The sequence below is a fragment of the Heptranchias perlo genome, chromosome 28, assembly GCF_035084215.1.
Source record: "Heptranchias perlo isolate sHepPer1 chromosome 28, sHepPer1.hap1, whole genome shotgun sequence".
Lineage (NCBI taxonomy): Eukaryota > Metazoa > Chordata > Chondrichthyes > Hexanchiformes > Hexanchidae > Heptranchias > Heptranchias perlo.
In genome coordinates this window covers 3,082,962-3,100,501 of record NC_090352.1, presented here as the reverse complement: position 1 = coordinate 3,100,501, position 17,540 = coordinate 3,082,962, and the positions used below count along the sequence as shown (strand labels likewise).

At 42.1% G+C, this 17,540-nt stretch overlaps 1 protein-coding gene across 3 annotated transcripts in view; it reads right to left on the bottom strand.

The window, feature by feature from the left end:
• camkk1a (calcium/calmodulin-dependent protein kinase kinase 1, alpha a) overlaps window positions 1-15,848 on the bottom strand; it is a 242,381-nt gene extending 226,533 nt beyond the window's left edge. For 2 of the 3 annotated variants that reach the window (XM_068007925.1, XM_068007923.1), the window contains exon 1: window positions 15,609-15,848. The gene's annotated coding sequence lies outside the window, so the exon portion shown is untranslated. Of the gene's footprint in view, window positions 1-15,580 lie in introns of all 3 variants that reach the window. The other variant, XM_068007926.1, reaches the window with a different exon arrangement.
• Between the last annotated feature and the right edge of the window lie 1,692 nt (window positions 15,849-17,540).

The window sequence follows — 17,540 nt, the reverse complement described above, 5'->3', positions numbered from 1 at the left end:
CACACTGTAGCTGATTTCTGTTATTAAACACACTGTAGCTGATTTCTCTTATTAGACACACTGCAGCTGATTTCTGTTATTAGACACACTGTAACTGATTTCTGTTATTTGACTCACTGTAGCTGATTTCTGTTATTTGACTCACTGTAGCTGATTTCTCTTATTAGACACATTGTAACTGATTTATGTTATTTGACACACTGTAGCTGATTTCTCTTATTAGACACACTGTAACTGATTTCTCTTATTAGACACACTGTAGCTGATTTCTCTTATTTGACACACTGTAGCTGATTTCTGTTATTAGACACACTGTAGCTGATTTCTGTTTTTAGACACACTGTAGCTGATTTCTGTTATTAGACACACTGTAGCTGATTTCTGTTATTAGACACACTGTAGCTGATTTCTCTTATTAGACACATTGTAACTGGTTTCTGTTATTAGACACACTGTAACTGATTTCTGTTATTTGACACACTGTAACTGATTTCTGATATTAGACACACTATAACTGATTTCTGTTATTAGACACACTATAACTGATTTCTGTTATTAGACACACTGTAACTGATTTCTGTTGTTCGACACATTGTAGCTGATTTCTGTTATTAGACACACTGTAGCTGATTTCTGTTATTAGACATACTGTAACTGATTTCTGTTATTAGACACACTGTAACTAATTTCTGTTATTCGACACATTGTAGCTGATTTCTGTTATTAGACACACTGTAACTGATTTCTGTTATTAGACACACTGTAACTGATTTCTGTTATTTGACACACTGTAACTGATTTCTGTTATTAGACACACTGTAACTGATTTCTGTTATTAGACTCACTGTAACTGATTTCTGTTATTCGACACATTGTAGCTGATTTCTGTTATTAGACACACTGTAACTGATTTCTGTTATTCGACACATTGTCGCTGATTTCTGTTATTAGACACACTGTAGCTGATTTCTGTTATTAGACACACTGTAACTGATTTCTGTTATTAGACACACTGTAACTGATTTCTGTTATTCGACACATTGTAGCTGATTTCTGTTATTAGACACACTGTAACTGATTTCTGTCATTAGACACACTGTAACTGATTTCTGTTATTTGACACACTGTAACTGATTTCTCTTATTCGACACACTGTAGATGATTTCTGTTATTAGACACACTGTAATTGATTTCTGTTATTCGACACATTGTAGCTGATATCTCTTATTAAACACACTGTAACTGATTTCTGTTATTAGACACACTGTAGCTGATTTATGTTATTAGACACACTGTAACTGATTGCTGTTATTAGACACACTGTAACTGATTTCTCTTATTTGACACACTGTAACTGATTTCTCTTATTAGACACACTGCAACTGATTTCTGTTATTTGACTCACTGCAGCTGATTTCTCTTATTAGACACACTGTAGCTGATTTCTCTTATTAGACACACTGTAATTGATTTCTGTTATTGGACACACTGTAGCTGATTTCTCTTGTTAGACACATTGGGCCCGATTTTAGCACCCGGTTCCGGGTGCGTTCTCGGCGGGGGGCCTCTAAAATCCCGGTTTCGAGGAGCGGGACCGGATCGCGCCTCGATCCCGCCCACTTCCGGGTTGCGCGCTGACGTGCGGGGGTGCGTGCGTTGGCCCCGCTGGTGGGAATCCCGCAGGCAATTAAAGCCAGCGGGGTTCCACTTGAGTGTATTTATCTTGGTATTTCAGGTCATTAAATGACCTGATTGAGCTGTTTATTTAACAGGTGTCGGATTTTACAGTGAAATGAGACTGTTTCCCATACTGGGGGAAACACTCACACTCTCAACGGACGTGTTGCAGCCAGCAGCCTGTGGCAGCTGCCAAGGTGCATTCCACAGGTGGGGGGTGGGGAGAGCCTTCACCAATGCAGGAGGACACTCCGTAACATTGGGCAACGCCTGCCCTCCACCACCCTCCTCCAAGCAAGAAGATTCACCGGCGTGGAAGTCCAACCCCTGTGCGAGGACACACTTTTCTAGCGTGCACAACCCCGCAAACCTAAACCTGCCAGATGGGTGCTGCGTTGACATCCTCGGAGGACGAACAGGATGACCAGCCTCAGCAGCCTCGCAGTCCACGCCGTCCGCCTCAGAGACATGCATCCCCACAACACGGTGCTGCGGCACATCCACCTGCACAGCAGGATGGAGGGCATCCGCAGAGAGAGATGCGTCGCAGGAGGCACTACCCTCCGCACAGGGTCTACAGACCGAGGCTCAGCTTCATGGACCTCTCTGAGCAGCAGTGCATACGGAGGCTCAGAGTCACTCGCCAGGTAGTCGCCGACATCTGCAGCCTCCTCAATGACGAGCTGCTCCCGGATGGACCAAGCAGCATCTTCTTACCCGTCGCCGTCAAAGTCACCACTGCCCTCAACTTCTTCGCCTCCGGATCCTTCCAGGGTGCCACGGGGGACATCACCGGGGTCTGTCAGTCGTCTGCACACAAGTGCATAAGGCAAGTCACCGATGGGTTGTTCCGCAGGGCCTCGACCTACATCAACTTCGCCATGGATGAGCGCAGCCAGACGGAGAGGGCGGTTGGATTCCATGCTGTGGCTGGCTTCCCACGGGTGCAGGGTGTAATCGATTGCACCCACATAGCAATACGGGCACCTCCACATGAGCCAGGGCTGTTTATCAACAGGAAAGGGTATCACTCCATGAACGCCCAGCTCATTTGTGACCACCGCCAGAGATTCCTACACGTGTGCGCCAGATACCCTGGCAGCTGCCACGATGCCTTCGTCCTCAGGGAGTCCACCGTCCCGCCCCTCTTCCACGCACCCAACGCCGGCAACGGCTGGCTCCTCGGCGACAAGGGATATCCCCTGCACACGTGGCTTATGACACCTCTGAGGAACCCCATTACCGAGCCACAGCGTCGGTATAATGACAGCCACATTGCTACCAGGTCTACAATTGAGCAGGCTATAGGGCTGCTCAAGATGCGCTTCAGGTGCCTTGATCGTTCCGGGGGAGCGCTCCAATACACGCCATTCAGAGTGGGACGAATTATAGTTGTCTGCTGTGCCCTGCATAACATGGCACTACAGAGAGGGGTGCCGCTGGAGGAGGCCCCATGCACACCCGCCACCCACATTGAGGACGACAATGAGGAGGAGGTGGAGGAGGAAGAGGAGGAGGAGGAAGAGGGAGAGGAGGAGGAACGACCCATGCGCCGAACACCGGCTCACCTGCGTGCTCGTCAGGCCAGGGAGGCACTCATATGCCAACGGTTCTCCTAACATCACACTGTGTGAGGCGTTCACATGTCATAACGTGCACAGACGAGGGTCCATACAGGCTCCCTCCACAGAAGAGTGGTGCCTGTACACCTGCACCCACTGGATTATGCTCAATGGGTGGGACGGGGTGGTCGTCGTCATGATGAGGCGCACGGAAGGGACATATTGCACAAGCCGCAGAATTATGGACAAGAGGTGGCAGCATTGGTGAGAAAAAGTGAGTTTATTTTGTGGTGACATTCAAAGAGTAGAAAATTTAAAAAAAACGACAAACACCCTGGTGCAATCCCTGTGTGCTCACGGAACTTTAGGCGTTCGTTTTCGGGACCCCCTACGTGGTGCTACCCCTGTGGCTCCAGCAGAGGTGGTGGCAGGTTGCTCCTGTTCGTGCCCTGACCGGGTAGATGCTTTGGGCCGACGCCCCCTGGGTTTCGGTGCCCGTGAGGGCACCTCCACAGACTGCTCCTCCTGCACCTGTGCAGGGGCAGACTCGGCCACCTGGAGAGGATGGACTATTGCGGGCACTGGTTGAGAGGGGGGCAACGGGTGAGACTTGGGGGCGCCTTGAGTAGCGTCCACACTTCCATTTCCCCGTTCACCATCTTCCCTCTCATGGCCAAGGCCCACATCACCCCTTCCACCCTGCTGGACGGCAGTTTGGATGACGTGGGTGAGACCTTGCAAGGCCACCTCCAATGTATCTGTCAACCTGTTGATGGCGGCAGAATGTTGTTCACCCTGAATCCGAACAGCCGTTGTGAGGGCCTGGATGGACTCATTGGTGAGCTGTGCGTGACGCTCGAGGGAGGCTAGCCTGTCCTCCACCGCAGACGTTCCCACACCTACCCGCGACACTATCTCAGAGATGCCTTCACGTCCCTGCGACACTATCTCGGCGATACCCTCCTGCACCTGTGCCACCATTCCCCTCATGCAGGAGTTGGACTCCTCCATCCTCCGTGCGATTGTGGAGAGTGCGCGTGGCACCTCTCCCAGTACCTCAGCAATGTTCTGGTGCCCCTCGACAACTCTCCTTTTGACAGGTGGCCCCCTGGGTTCAGCATCTGGGTCCGGCTGAGCAAAGCCTGGAGAAGAGTGCTCCCACCGACGCGGACCCTCCGCGGCTGACCCTGCCACCAGGGTCTGCTCATGCTCATGTGTGCGCGGTGACTCACCATGTGCAATCCCAACTAGCTGAGGGGGGGGACCCACCGAGGTGTGTATATCTGCGCTGGTGGATGCAAGGCTCATGTGTGACGATGCACCCTCAGAGACGGGCATGTCCTCTGAGGAATCGCCCTCAACCGAGACGTCGATCGCAGACGGTCCTGGAAGAGAACAGAGGGAAATATCAGGCATGTGACCAAATGTGGCGGTGCGGCATATGCCATGTGATGCTACGATCATTCACGATCATGAGTGATGAGTGCCAGCTTTCCCTTACTGGCCGTTTCGCCAGAACCAGACTCGCCATCCGCCAGCGACAGGCAATGCAGCGTGCGGCTGATCTCCAGTGCCTCGACCTCGGCGTCTGTCAGGGCCATCTCGTGTGGCGGGCCCCCTCCGGTGCATGCCCTATCGCGTGCGTTCCTGGCCCTCTTCTCCTGTGAGGGCAAAACACAAAAACGTTATTGAGTGATGATTACAATGTGAGACGCTTCAAGCATTGGTGTGATTGGGTTGAACGTGTGCCAGATGGATGGGAGGATGCGTGTGCCACATGGCCATCCCATTTTATGGGCATTGGGCTGTGTGGTAGTGGTCGAGTGGGGACAGGGACGGTGGGTACGTGCAGGCACTGTGAGGATGATAGTTGGGTGGCTGTGAGGATTGGTGCGGGAGCGCAGTACTGTCAGTGGAGATCGGGTTGTGAGGTGTTTGAGGTGATGTGGAAGACGGAGTGATGCAGAATGCGTTAGTGTACTCACTTTTCCGGACCTGGTGAGGTCATTGAATCTCTTGCGGCACTGAATCCAAGTGCGGGTGGTGTTTCCCCTGCTTGTGACCTCCGCGGCCACCTCCTCCCATGCCCTCTTGGTGGCGCTGGCAGGGCACCTCCTTCCATCCGTGGGGAACAGCGTCTCCCCCCTCATGCGGACCCCGTCCAGCAGCACCTGGAGGGCGTGGTCCGTGAAACGGGGAGCAGCCTTACCCCTGTGCTCCTCCATCCTTGATGGAGTGTAGTTTGTGGCTGGAGGGGCTTTGGTGGACTGCCCCTTTAAATAGAGCGCAACCATCGCTCAGACGTCAATGCGCATGCGCAGGCCGCCGGCACGCAGCTGAGAAGCGCGGAACCCGTAACTGCCGGCTAATCACATCAATCATCCCGCGATCGCGTGCGCAACGCACTCAATTTGGCCGGCGCGTTTTCCTCGAGCCCGCCCGACCACCCGCTGCCAACCCGCACCCCTGGTAAAATCGGGCCCATTGTAACTGATTTATGTTATTTGACACACTGTAGCTGATTTCTGTTTTTAGACACACTGTAGCTGATTTCTGTTATTAGACACACTGTAGCTGATTTCTGTTATTAAACACACTGTAACTGATTTCTCTTATTAGACACACTGTAGCTGATTTCTCTTATTAGACACACTGTAACTGATTTCTCTTATTAGACACACTGTAGCTGATTTCTCTTATTTGACACACTGTAGCTGATTTCTGTTATTAGACACACTGTAGCTGATTTCTGTTTTTAGACACACTGTAGCTGATTTCTGTTATTAGACACACTGTAGCTGATTTCTGTTATTAGACACACTGTAGCTGATTTCTCTTATTAGACACATTGTAACTGGTTTCTGTTATTAGACACACTGCAACTGATTTCTGTTATTTGACACACTGTAACTGATTTCTGATATTAGACACACTATAACTGATTTCTGTTATTAGACACACTGTAACTGATTTCTGTTATTAGACACACTGTAACTGATTTCTGTTGTTCGACACATTGTAGCTGATTTCTGTTATTAGACACACTGTAGCTGATTTCTGTTATTAGACACACTGTAACTGATTTCTGTTATTAGACACACTGTAACTAATTTCTGTTATTCGACACATTGTAGCTGATTTCTGTTATTAGACACACTGTAACTGATTTCTGTTATTAGACACACTGTAACTGATTTCTGTTATTTGACACACTGTAACTGATTTCTGTTATTAGACACACTGTAACTGATTTCTGTTATTAGACTCACTGTAACTGATTTCTGTTATTCGACACATTGCAGCTGATTTCTGTTATTAGACACACTGTAACTGATTTCTGTTATTCGACACATTGTCGCTGATTTCTGTTGTTAGACACACTGTAGCTGATTTCTGTTATTAGACACACTGTAACTGATTTCTGTTATTAGACACACTGTAACTGATTTCTGTTATTAGACACATTGTAGCTGATTTCTGTTATTAGACACACTGTAACTGATTTCTGTCATTAGACACACTGTAACTGATTTCTGTTATTTGACACACTGTAACTGATTTCTCTTATTAGACACACTGTAGATGATTTCTGTTATTAGACACACTGTAACTGATTTCTGTTATTAGACACATTGTAGCTGATATCTCTTATTAAACACACTGTAACTGATTTCTGTTATTAGACACACTGTAGCTGATTTATGTTATTAGACACACTGTAACTGATTGCTGTTATTAGACACACTGTAGCTGATTTCTCTTATTAGACACACTGTAACTGATTACTCTTATTTGACACACTGTAACTGATTTCTCTTATTAGACACACTGTAACTGATTTCTCTTATTAGAAACACTGTAGCTGATTTCTCTTATTAGACACACTGTAGCTGATTTCTGTTATGAGACACACTGCAACTGATTTCTGTTATTTGACTCACTGCAGCTGATTTCTCTTATTAGACACATTGTAACTGATTTCTGTTATTTGACACACTGTAGCTTATTTCTCTTATTAGACACACTGTAATTGATTTCTGTTATTGGACACACTGTAGCTGATTTCTCTTGTTAGACACATTGTAACTGGTTTCTGTTATTAGACACACTGTAACTGATTTCTCTTATTAGACACACTGTAGCTGATTTCTCTTATTAGACACACTGTAGCTGATTTCTCTTATTGGACACATTGTAACTAATTTCTGTTATTAGACACACTGTAGCTGATTTTTGTTATTAGACACACAGTAGCTGATTTCTGTTATTAGACACACTGTAGCTGATTTCTGTTATTATACACACGAGAGCTGATTTCTGTTATTAGACACACTGTAACTGATTTCTGTTATTTTACACACAGTAGCTGATTTCTGTTATTGGACACACTGTAGCTGATTTCTGTTATTAGACACACTGTAGCTGATTTGTGTTATTAGACACACTGTAACTGGTTTCTGTTATTAGACACACTGTAGCTGATTTCTGTTATTAGACACACTGTAGCTGATTTCTGTTATTAGACACACTGTAACTGATTTCTGTTATTAGACACACTGTAGCTGATTTTTGTTATTAGACACACAGTAGCTGATTTCTGTTATTAGACACACTGTAGCTGATTTCTGTTATTATACACACGAGAGCTGATTTCTGTTATTAGACACACTGTAACTGATTTCTGTTATTTTACACACAGTAGCTGATTTCTGTTATTGGACACACTGTAGCTGATTTCTGTTATTAGACACACTGTAGCTGATTTGTGTTATTAGACACACTGTAACTGGTTTCTGTTATTAGACACACTGTAGCTGATTTCTGTTATTAGACACACTGTAGCTGATTTCTGTTATTAGACACACTGTAACTGATTTCTGTTATTAGACACACTGTAGCTGATTTCTGTTATTAGACACACTGTAGCTGATTTCTGTTATTAGACACACTGTAGCTGATTTCTGTTATTAGACACACTGTAACTGGTTTCTGTTATTAGACACACTGTAGCTGATTTCTGTTATTGGACACACTGTAGCTGATTTCTGTTATTAGACACACTGTAGCTGGTTTCTGTTATTAGACACACTGTAGCTGATTTCTGTTATGAGACACACTCGAGCTGATTTCTGTTATTAGACACACTGCAGCTGATTTCTGTTATTATACACACTCGAGCTGATTTCTGTTATTATACACACTAGAGCTGATTTCTGTTATTTGACACACAGTAGCTGATTTCTGTTATGGGACACACTGTAGCTGATTTCTGTTATTAGACACACTGTAACTGATTTCTGTTATTAGACACACTGTAGCTGATTTCTGTTATTAGACACACTGTAACTGATTTCTGTTATTTGACTCACTGTAGCTGATTTCTCTTATTGGACACATTGTAACTGATTTCTGTTATTTGACACACTGCAGCTGATTTCTCTTATTAGACACACTGTAATTGATTTCTGTTATTAGACACACTGGAGCTGATTTCTCTTATTAGACACACTGTAACTGATTTCTGTTATTTGACACACTGTAGCTGATTTCTCTTATTAGACACACTGTAATTGATTTCTGTTATTAGACACACTGGAGCTGATTTCTGTTATTAGACACACTGTAACTGATTTCTGTTATTTGACACACAGTAGCTGATTTCTGTTATTGGACACACTGTAACTGATTTCTGCTTTTAGACACACTGTAGCTGATTTCTGTTATTAGACACACTGTAGCTGATTTCTGTTATTAGACACACTGTAGCTGATTTCTGTTATTAGACACACTGTAGCTGATTTCTGTTATTAGACACACTGTAACTGATTTCTGTTATTAGACACACTCGAGCTGATTTCTGTTATTATACACACTAGAGCTGATTTCTGTTATTAGACACACTGTAACTGATTTCTCTTATTAGACACATTGTAGCTCATTTCTCTTATTAGACACACTGTAGCTGATTTCTCTTATTGGACACATTGTAACTGATTTCTGTTATTAGACACACTGTAGCTGATTTCTGTTATTTGACACACTGTAGCTGATTTCTGTTATTAGACACACTGTAGCTGATTTCTGTTTTTAGACACACTGTAGCTGATTTCTGTTATTAGACACACTGTAGCTGATTTCTGTTATTAGACACACTCGAGCTGATTTCTGTTATTATACACACTAGAGCTGATTTCTGTTATTAGACACACTGTAACTGATTTCTGTTATTTGACACACAGTGGCTGATTTCTGTTGTTAGACACACTGTAGCTGATTTCTGTTTTTAGACACACTGTCGCTGATTTCTGTTATTGGACACACTGTAGCTGATTTCTGTTTTTAGACACACTGTAGCTGATTTCTGTTATTAGACACACTGTAGCTGATTTCTGTTATTATATACACTAGAGCTGATTTCTGTTATTAGACACACTCGAGCTGATTTCTGTTATTATATACACTAGAGCTGATTTCTGTTATTAGACACACTGTAACTGATTTCTGTTATTATATACACTAGAGCTGATTTCTGTTATTAGACACACTGTAACTGATTTCTGTTATTCGACACATTGTAGCTCATTTCTGTTATTAGACACACTGTAGCTGATTTCTGTTATTAGACACACTGTAACTGATTTCTGTTATTAGACACACTGTAACTGATTTCTGTTATTCGACACATTGTAGCTGATTTCTGTTATTAGACACACTGTAACTGATTTCTGTTATTAGACACACTGTAACTGATTTCTGTTATTTGACACACTGTAACTGATTTCTGTTATTAGACACACTGTAACTGATTTCTGTTATTAGACACACTGTAACTGATTTCTGTTATTTGACACACTGTAACTGATTTCTGTTATTAGACACACTGTAACTGATTTCTGTTATTTGACACACTGTAACTGATTTCTGTTATTAGACACACTGTAACTGATTTCTGTTATTCGACACATTGTTGCTGATTTCTGTTATTAGACACACTGTAACTGATTTCTGTTATTCGACACATTGTAGCTGATTTCTGTTATTAGACACACTGTAGCTGATTTCTGTTATTAGACACACTGTAACTGATTTCTGTTATTAGACACACTGTAACTGATTTCTGTTATTCGACACATTGTAGCTGATTTCTGTTATTAGACACACTGTAACTGATTTCTGTTATTAGACACACTGTAACTGATTTCTGTTATTTGACACACTGTAACTGATTTCTCTTATTAGACACACTGTAGATGATTTCTGTTATTAGACACACTGTAACTGATTTCTGTTATTAGACACATTGTAGCTGATATCTCTTATTAAACACACTGTAACTGATTTCTGTTAATCGACACACTGTAGCTGATTTATGTTATTAGACACACTGTAATTGATTTCTCTTATTAGACACACTGTAATTGATTTCTGTTATTGGACACACTGTAGCTGATTTCTCTTGTTAGACACATTGTAACTGGTTTCTGTTATTAGACACACTGCAACTGATTTCTCTTATTAGACACAATGTAACTGATTTCTGTTATTTGACACACAGTAGCTGATTTCTCTTATTAGACACACTGTAGCTGATTTCTCTTATTAGACACACTGTAGCTGATTTCTCTTATTGGACACATTGTAACTAATTTCTGTTATTAGACACACTGTAACTGATTTCTGTTATTAGACACACAGTAGCTGATTTCTGTTATTAGACACACTGTAGCTGATTTCTGTTATTAGACACACTGTCGCTGATTTCTGTTATTATACACACTAGAACTGATTTCTGTTATTAGACACACTGTAACTGATTTCTGTTATTTGACACACAGTCGCTGATTTCTGTTATTGGACACACTGTAGCTGATTTCTGTTATTAGACACACTGTAGCTGATTTGTGTTATTAGACACACTGTAACTGGTTTCTGTTATTAGACACACTGTAGCTGATTTCTGTTATTAGACACACTGTAACAGATTTCTGTTATTAGACACACTGTAACTGATTTCTGTTATTCGACACATTGTAGCTGATTTCTGTTATTAGACACACTGCAGCTGATTTCTGTTATTAGACACACTCGTGCTGATTTCTGTTATTATACACACTAGAGCTGATTTCTGTTATTTGACACACAGTAGCTGATTTCTGTTATTAGACACACTGTAACTGATTTCTGTTATTAGACACACTATAACTGATTTCTGTTATTAGACACACTGTAGCTGATTTCTGTAATTAGACACACTGTAGCTGATTTCTCTTGTTAGACACATTGTAACTGGTTTCTGTTATTAGACACACTGTAACTGATTTCTGTTATTTGACACACTGTAACTGATTTCTGATATTAGACACACTGTAACTGATTTCTGTTATTAGACACACTGTAGCTGATTTCTGTTATTAGACACACTGTAGCTGATTTCTGTTATTAGACACACTGTAACTGATTTCTGTTATTCGACACATTGTAGCTGATTTCTGTTATTAGACACACTGTAACTGATTTCTCTTATTAGACACACTGTAACTGATTTCTGTTATTTGACACACTGTAACTGATTTCTGTTATTAGACACACTGTAACTGATTTCTGTTATTAGACTCACTGTAACTGATTTCTGTTATTCGACACATTGTAGCTGATTTCTGTTATTAGACACACTGTAACTGATTTCTGTTATTCGACACATTGTAGCTGATTTCTGTTATTAGACACACTGTAGCTGATTTCTGTTATTAGACACACTGTAACTGATTGCTGTTATTAGACACACTGTAACTGATTTCTCTTATTAGACACACTGTAACTGATTTCTCTTATTTGACACACTGTAACTGATTTCTCTTATTAGACACACTGTAACTGATTTCTCTTATTAGACACATTGTAACTGATTTCTCTTATTAGACACACTGTAACTGATTTCTCTTATTAGACACACTGTAACTGATTTCTCTTATTAGACACACTGTAACTGATTTCTCTTATTAGACACACTGTAACTGATTTCTCTTATTAGACTCACTGTAACTGATTTCTCTTATTAGACACACTGTAACTGATTTCTCTTATTAGACACATTGTAACTGATTTCTCTTATTAGACACACTGTAACTGATTTCTCTTATGAGACACACTGTAACTGATTTCTCTTATTAGACACACTGTAACTGATTTCTCTTATTAGACACACTGTAACTGATTTCTCTTATTAGACACACTGTAACTGATTTCTCTTATTAGACACACTGTAACTGATTTCTCTTATTTGACACACTGTAGCTGATTTCTGTTATTAGACACACTGGAGCTGATTTCTGTTATGAGACACACTGTAACTGATTTCTGTTATTTGACTCACTGCAGCTGATTTCTCTTATTAGACACATTGTAACTGATTTCTGTTATTTGACACACTGTAGCTGATTTCTCTTATTAGACACACTGTAATTGATTTCTGTTATTGGACACACTGTAACTGGTTTCTGTTATTAGACACACTGTAACTGATTTCTCTTATTAGACACAATGTAACTGATTTCTGCTATTTGACACACAGTAGCTGATTTCTCTTATTAGACACACTGTAGCTGATTTCTCTTATTAGACACACTGTAGCTGATTTCTCTTATTGGACACATTGTAACTAATTTCTGTTATTAGACACACTGTAGCTGATTTCTGTTATTAGACACACTGTAGCTGATTTCTGTTATTAGACACACTGTAACTGGTTTCTGTTATTAGACACACTGTAGCTGATTTCTGTTATTGGACACACTGTAGCTGATTTCTGTTATTGGACACACTGTAGCTGATTTCTGTTATTAGACACACTGTAGCTGATTTCTGTTATTAGACACACTGTAGCTGATTTCTGTTATTAGACACACTGTAGCTGATTTCTGTTATTATACACACTAGAGCTGATTTCTGTTATTAGACACACTGTAACTGATTTCTGTTATTTGACACACAGTAGCTGATTTCTGTTATTGGACACACTGTAGCTGATTTCTGTTATTAGACACACTGTAGCTGATTTGTGCTATTAGACACACTGTAACTGGTTTCTGTTATTAGACACACTGTAGCTGATTTCTGTTATTGGACACACTGTAGCTGATTTCTGTTATTAGACACACTGTAGCTGATTTCTGTTATTAGACACACTGTAACTGATTTCTGTTATTAGACACACTGTAGCTGATTTCTGTTATTAGACACACTGTAGCTGATTTCTGTTATTAGACACACTGTAGCTGATTTCTGTTATTAGACACACTGTAACTGGTTTCTGTTATTAGACACACTGTAGCTGATTTCTGTTATTGGACACACTGTAGCTGATTTCTGTTATTAGACACACTGTAGCTGGTTTCTGTTCTTAGACACACTGTAGCTGATTTCTGTTATTAGACACACTCGAGCTGATTTCTGTTATTAGACACACTGCAGCTGATTTCTGTTATTAGACACACTCGAGCTGATTTCTGTTATTATACACACTAGAGCTGATTTCTGTTATTAGACACACTGTAGCTGATTTCTGTTATTAGACACACTGTAGCTGATTTCTGTTATTAGACACACTGTAACTGGTTTCTGTTATTAGACACACTGTAGCTGATTTCTGTTATTGGACACACTGTAGCTGATTTCTGTTATTAGACACACTGTAGCTGGTTTCTGTTATTAGACACACTGTAACTGGTTTCTGTTATTAGACACACTGTAGCTGATTTCTGTTATTGGACACACTGTAGCTGATTTCTGTTATTAGACACACTGTAGCTGGTTTCTGTTATTAGACACACTGTAGCTGATTTCTGTTATTGGACACACTGTAGCTGGTTTCTGTTGTTAGACACACTGTAACTGGTTTCTGTTATTAGACACACTGTAGCTGATTTCTGTTATTAGACACACTCGAGCTGATTTCTGTTATTAGACACACTGCAGCTGATTTCTGTTATTAGACACACTCGAGCTGATTTCTGTTATTATACACACGAGAGCTGATTTCTGTTATTAGACACACTGTAGCTGATTTCTGTTATTAGACACACTGTAGCTGATTTCTGTTATTAGACACATTGTCACTGATTTCTGTTATTTGACTCACTGTAGCTGATTTCTCTTATTAGACACATTGTAACTGATTTCTGTTATTTGACACACTGTAGCTGATTTCTCTTATTAGACACACTGTAGCTGATTTCTCTTGTTAGAGACATTGTAACTGGTTTCTGTTATTAGACACACTGTAACTGATTTATCTTATTAGACACATTGTAACTGATTTCTGTTATTAGACACACTGTCTCTGATTTCTGTTATTAGACACATTGTAACTGATTTCTGTTATTGGACACACTGTAGCTGATTTCTGTTATTAGACACACTGTCTCTGATTTCTGTTATTAGACACACTGTAGCTGATTTCTGTTATTGGACACACTGTAACTGATTTCTGTTATTAGACACACTGTAACTGATTTCTGTTATTAGACACACTGTAACTGATTTCTGTTATTAGACACACTGTAGCTGATTTCTGTTATTAGACACATTGTAACTGATTTCTGTTATTAGACACACTGTAGCTGATTTCTGTTATTAGACACACTGTAGCTGATTTCTGTTATTAGACACACTGTAACTGATTTCTGTTATTAGACTCACTGTAGCTGATTTCTGTTATTAGACTCACTGTAGCTGATTTCTGTTATTAGACACATTGTAACTGATTTCTGTTATTAGACACACTGTCTCTGATTTCTGTTGTTAGACACACTGTAGCTGATTTCTGTTATTGGACACACTGTAACTGATTTCTGTTATTAGACACACTGTAACTGATTTCTGTTATTAGACACACTGTAACTGATTTCTGTTATTAGACACACTGTAGCTGATTTCTGTTATTAGACACATTGTAACTGATTTCTGTTGTTAGACACACTGTAGCTGATTTCTGTTATTGGACACACTGTAACTGATTTCTGTTATTAGACACACTGTAACTGATTTCTGTTATTAGACACACTGTAACTGATTTCTGTTATTAGACACACTGTAGCTGATTTCTGTTATTAGACACATTGTAACTGATTTCTGTTATTAGACACACTGTAACTGATTTCTGTTATTAGACTCACTGTAGCTGATTTCTGTTATTAGACTCACTGTAGCTGATTTCTGTTATTTGTCACACAGTCGCTGATTTCTGTTATTAGACTCACTGTAGCTGATTTCTGTTATTAGACACACTGTAACTGATTTCTGTTATTAGACACACTGTAGCTGATTTCTGTTATTGGACTCACTGTAGCTGATTTCTGTTATTGGACTCACTGTCACGGCTGTCAGTTTCCCCAGCTGATGGATGTCAGTTTCTCGCTGACCCGGGATGATTGCGGACCCCGGGCTGCACCTCGCTCCTCTGCCCGCTCTCGCTGCTCCCTCTCCCGCCGCCGATCACTCTCTGCTGCCGCCGCCGTCCCGCTCCGGCTCCGCGCTCACATTCCTCGCCCTCCTCCCGAGCCGCCCCAGCTCCTGCCGCTGGCTCCGCTCCCTCTGCCCCCGGACTCGGCTCCCGCTCCCGCTCCGCTCCCCACCCGAGCCGGCTGCGGGCTCCCCGCGGACCGATACCAGGCAGTGAGCCGCCGGGGACACGGGGCTCCGCCGGGTCCTAGTGACCGTCAGACAAATCGTTTCATGATTCTCCCCATTCAAGGGTTCTTTTTAGACCCAGGCCGTGTGTAAAGTGTTTGATTTTACAACTGACATTTTTATTTAAAAAGAGGGGAATTAAAGGAGCAGTGGTCGGAATTGTATATTGTTAATATTTATCCCAAATTGGCAGTAGGCGGTCCATATTGACAGTTTCATCAGCAACAATTTGCATTTATATAGCGCCTTTTTCAGTAAAACGTCCCCAGGCGCTTCACAGGAGCGTCAGCAAACGAAAAGTTGACACCCAGACAGAGAAAGAGACATTAGGACAGTTAAAGTTGTCGGTTTTTAAGGAGTGTCTTAAAGGAGGAGAGTGAGGCGGAGAGGTTTAGGGAGGGAATTCCAGAGTTTAGGGCCTCGGCAGCTGAAGGCACGGCCACCAATGGTGGAGCGATGGAAATCGGGGATACGCAAGAGGCCAGAATTGGAGGAGCGCAGAGATCTCGGAGGGTTGTAGATCTGGAGGGGGTTACAGAGATAGGGAGGGGGCGAGGGCCATGGAGGGATTTGAACACAATGAGAATTTTAAAATCGGGGCGTTGCTGGACCGGGAGCCAATGTAGGTCAGCGAGCACAGGGGTGATGGGTGAACGGGACTTGGTGCGAGTTAGGATACGGGCAGCAGAGTTTTGGATGAGCTCAAGTTTACCGAGGGGGGAAGATGGGGGGCCGGCCAGGAGAGTGGAATAGTCCAGTCCAGGGGTAAAAGCATGGATGAGGGTTCAGTAGCAGTTGGGCTGAAGCAGGGGCGGAGACGGCCGATATTATGGAGACCCTTGTTAAAACCTGCCTCCGTGACCAAGCTTTTGGCTAACCCTCCTAATATCTCCTTCTTTGGCTCAGTGATAATTTTTGGCTAATTACGCTCCTGCGAAGCACCTTGGGATGTTTTAAAGGCACTGTATAAATGCAGGTTGCTGTTTCCTTGATCTCCCGCTGTAACTTTGGTGGAAGATTGGTGCAGCAGCTGGAGAAATGGCTCAAGCGAGTGAAACTCCAGGCCTGTTCGTTTACTGGATTGAATATGTATGGGCGATGTTAAATTCAGCCTAAACCCATGCACAGAAAACCCTTGCCAGCTTTCACACATGCCCAATGAAGGCTGACCAGTGAAAGGGACAGCATTGGTCAAAACTGGTATTAAAGGCAAAAAGCAAATCAGCCATTTGAAATAGGCAAATTAGAAGTGAAAGTAAATGCTGGAAATGCTCAGCAGGTTAATCAGTATAGTTTTATAATTGACAAATTAGGGTAAAAGACCAAGGGCACAAGCAAAGGTGAAAAAGAAGGTAAGATGAATTAGCTAGTAGTGACTAGATGACGTTAATGTTGGGTTTGAAAAGCCCAGTAATTTTAGAAGGAAGGAACGGAGATGCATTGTGTTGAGGTCTTGGCCCTTAGAGTAGGAGTTGGCACAATGAGTCTTGATTTCGACATTGAACAATGATTGCAAGGAGCAAAGGTCAATGTTCAAGGACTTCCCTTCACCAGAACTAGCACTGTCAGGCTGGACATCCCCTTTTATACAACTGACAACAACAATGACTTGCA